This window comes from Hesperophylax consimilis, chromosome 15 (genome assembly GCF_061612785.1).
Source record: "Hesperophylax consimilis isolate HC1 chromosome 15, BYU_Hcon_1.0, whole genome shotgun sequence".
Classification (NCBI taxonomy): domain Eukaryota; kingdom Metazoa; phylum Arthropoda; class Insecta; order Trichoptera; family Limnephilidae; genus Hesperophylax; species Hesperophylax consimilis.
In genome coordinates, this window is record NC_142850.1 from 31,641,962 (window position 1) to 31,646,305 (window position 4,344).

General features: G+C 32.2%; 1 non-coding gene across 1 annotated transcript; it reads right to left on the reverse strand.

The window, feature by feature from the left end:
• Positions 1-213: 213 nt before the first annotated feature.
• Positions 214-286, reverse strand: TRNAS-AGA (transfer RNA serine (anticodon AGA)). The gene has a single exon. It is a non-coding gene; the product is annotated as a tRNA-Ser (tRNA).
• Between the last annotated feature and the right edge of the window lie 4,058 nt (positions 287-4,344).

A 4,344-nucleotide genomic window follows, 5' to 3' on the forward strand; every position in this document is an offset into this window, starting at 1 on the left:
AATGCTCTAATGTGATTATTTATTGTGGCAGCTTACGTGTATTTTGTACAGGTGAACCGATGGTAAAATAAATAATTTAAAGGATACGTTGAATAATTGGCGATTAATAATAGGAGAAACTGTATCGTGAATTAGATTATAAATTATTATAAGCAATAATTAGTCGCCTGAAATATCAATACAAATTGAAAATATCTCCCGAGTAAAAATAAATGCCGTCGACGGGAATTGAACCCGCACCTTCTGATGTCTGGTCAGACGCTCTGGACCACTGAGCCACGTCGGCTTATTGCTTATTATTATTATTGCTTATAATAATTTATTATCCTTTGTGCTATGCATAAAAACCTTATCTTATAAAAATTAATTTATCATTAAAAAAATTAGTGAATTAGATTTACTTTATGTTTAAATCTCTTCAATGTTTTGCGTTACATAAACTGCGTTTATGAAAATAGTCAATAAGGTGAACCAACAGCTTGATTGGCACTTAACTACTTTCAAGCAAAACCTGAATATAAATGCATACATTTTAGCTATTGTAATATATTATATCATGTATTTATACTATCATATAATTCAATCAATACTAATCTAATCTAGTCTACCTATAAGTTTTGCATGTACTTGTATCTCTTATAACTTTTTATATCCATCTAGAGTTTCTATTAATTGTATATTTTCTGATGTCACTGCTTATAATTTACTGTATATTATGGTATATTTTATACCGTTGATATTAAAATAAATATATTTAAATAGTTTTTTTTAACACGGTTATTTTAACTAATACCTAATAATCGTATAGTGTCTTTTATCGTGTATTGCCCTTTATAAAAACTCAAAAAAGGCATATCAACACAATATTGAATTGAATCACTGACATAAAATTGTATTTGTTTGCGTTTATTGAAAAAATTGGGTTTGAATATGGACAAAATTATTTATTCATATTGCGTATGTACGGGCGCAGACTAATAATTCATTTTAATGTATTTGAAATTTTAACCTGTAAACAGTGTTTATCCTAAAATAATTATCGACGAACGCGCAGATTATGAATAATTTTAAGTGTCCTAGACGTGACCGTATCCTTTTCTGATTTTTCTGTTTCAGATCTTCAATTAGAAATCGCTAATATTGTCTTCAATAATTAAATATTACAATTTGAGGTTTTACTCAATAAAGTCATTCCAAAAAATAAATATTCATCATAGACTTGCAGAAAAGTCAATAGATGTCGCACATTATAATAAAATAAAAAAATAAGATAGGTTTATCTAAAAGACGCTGTCTAGATTGCATTTAGTTCGGGTTGAATCTTGCCATCATACATAAAGATAGTTGCCAATAAATAATGTGCAGTGAAAAAATGAAGAAATTGTTGGTAGTTCTTATTCGAAGTATGATACAGTTAAAAGTGACCGAAGCGGATAGGGTCCCATTAGCTCAGTGGTAGAGCGGTGTCCCGGCAAGGCAAGAGTCCTGGGTTCGTGTCCTAGATGTGACCGTATCCTTTTCTGATTTTTCTGTTTCAGATCTTCGTTTAAAAATTGCTAATATTGTCTTCAATAATTAATAATTTTAAGCTTAACCTTAAAACCCTCTTCCGTAGGGATCCGAATGTATTCACGTCGTAAACAACGAAATTACGAGAACCGCGTCGCCACCACTAATTGTTGAACTCTCGAAAAGACGAAATTGGCTTTCATAACCTCACTCACAACAAAACAGTTGCTGTAGCTGTCATTTTTGTTAGCTGTTTTGTTCCTAACATTGATCTAAAGCAAACGCATTATTACAAAATGTTTGACACTAATGACGATGATATTAATGTTTTCGCTACACTATCATAACATAAACTGCTTCGCAATGTTTAGTCTCGAAAACTGGTCGAGTGGTAAGGACTTCAAACGGGTGCGGGATACTGACGTCGCCGACGTGCTTACAAAATGTTGGAAACGTGTGCCTATGTATAAACTGTGTGTATGGCTGTATTCGACAAGATTCATGAATAGTCGAATGACAAATACTTGCAGATCCCTGTGAAAGAAAACCCTTACCGAATACATGAAAATAGTCATGGAACGTTGTGATTATTTCTCGATCAATCTGTTTTTTAAGGTTCCATGAAAACTCAACACAGTGACAATTCAACACACTTTAGTTAAGTTTGACAAGTGATATAAAGTCATAAGAAACGGTGAAAAAATTTTTTTTTATCCTAACCTAACCTAACCTACATAACCTAGTTAATAAAGTTTTTGTTTCATCACTTTCCATGACTTTACATAACTTTTTAAAGATTGATGGATTATCATTGTGATGATTTATCCGTTTACCGTTTTTTAAAACCATAACAGGTTGCTTCGGAGAATTTGAACAATTCTTCAAATTTTAAAGTTAATTTTCAATTTCTGTGAAAGATTTTTTCAAATTCTGTTATTATTTTAGTTCTGTCAAGCAACTAGCCTACAATGATATAATAACAAAACTCGAATAGGACTTTCACAGAACCGAAAAATGAACGTTGAAATTTGATGAATTGTTCAAATTCTCGGAAACATCAATTTTGTTATAACAGTCATCACCGACAGACAAAGAGACGTGCGTTTCAAAATACAAAGTGGTGCGTAGTACTTATTTTTTTGTAGTTATTCATGGTCAGTTATATCTATATTATTCAAAGTTATCGTGTTGTCTCTGTAGTTATAAAATCTCGGTGATGAAAACAGTAGGAATATTTTAACGCTTTGCGTTTGCGTAATTTATCCATGCCATGTTCGTAATGCCCCCAAATAAGGCATAGCGAAGAAACATCAATTTTATTAAAAACGCCACCCTTATTAAAACTCTAACAAAATATCTAGATCTGCAACTGTTGAACTCGGTAGATATCAATCAAATGTCTTCACAGCCTACTTAGTAATTATAATCGAAATTAACTTATTTACGTACATTTAAAATTGCTTAGGTACTGGTAGGTAGGTACATGATTTAAACAAATTTTCTATCACAGTGACTTCACTTTTTTCTTTATCTCTTCCATAAACATTATTTTTAGTTTGTCAATGTCTCATCATATCAATAAGAGAAGAAGAAGAGTAATTTTATGATTAATCAGAGTTTTGGAGTTTTTTTTTTGTATTAGGCAATTCACCCTAAAGAGAGTGCTTTGTGCCGATTGGGTTAAGATATATGGTTAAAATGAGGGGAATTATCTATAAGGGGACTGGACATATCATATATTAAAGTCATTCAAATCTATATACTTATAAAGAATAGAATATACGCGAGAGTTGTTGAGAGACAGCAAATATGGAATACTAAGGGAAGACTGGTGGGTGATTTTAATAAGCAATCGATACATGCCTTTGAAAGAAGAGTGGTTTTTACAATTGAAGAAGACATGGTCAAGAGTCTCATCTTCCACACCACACTGGCATAATGAACTTTCGAGCACCCGAATTTTAAACAAATGAGTTGCAATAGAGCAGTGGCCAATTCTCATTCTCGAGATACAGGAAATAAATCTTTTGGACTTTTTTTGCCGTGAAACCAGGGTTTACTTGGAATATGATTTTGTATTCCAGCATAGAAAGATCCAGTTTGAGTTTTCGTGATTGTCCAATTTTCTTCCCAGGAACGAGACATGTTGGATTTAAGAATAGAGAAGACGTCAGAGACAGGAATTTTAAAATCTAAAGGAATAGAACCAGATACAGTTCCAAGTTTAGCGAGAGAATCAGCTTTCTCGTTACCCTCAATTCCTAGATGGCCAGGCACCCAAACCAGTATTGTCTCAAACATAGATTCGTTTAAAGAATCGAGGATTTTTTTAATATTACAAATAACATAGTCTTCTGGACATTGAACGATATTAGAGGAAATTTTTAATACTGCACTTAGAGAGTCAGTACACAGTAAGGCTCGACGAATATTGAGGAGTTGGATTTGAATTAAAGCTTGTTCAATTGCGAAGCATTCTGCAGTGAATATGGAAATTTCTTTAGGCAATTTATAAGACAGATTAAAATTGAATTCAGCAATATATACCGATGCGCCACATTCTTTGTGGTCGGATTTGGAACCATCTTTGTATATGAGGGAAAATCCAGGAAACTTTGAAAATATAAAGTTTTTAAAATGTTCTTCAACATTTTGAAAGTTATTAGCTGATGATAAAATGTTCGTCCGGAAGTCAGAAATTATTACGTTTGGGATAAAATTAATAGCATTAAACGGGGTACTGTAAATAGGAAGGATTGGATCATCTTGTAGATTTTGAAGGTAAGAAGACAGAGATCTAAATGATAGAAAACTTTTTAATAAGAGAGGGAATCG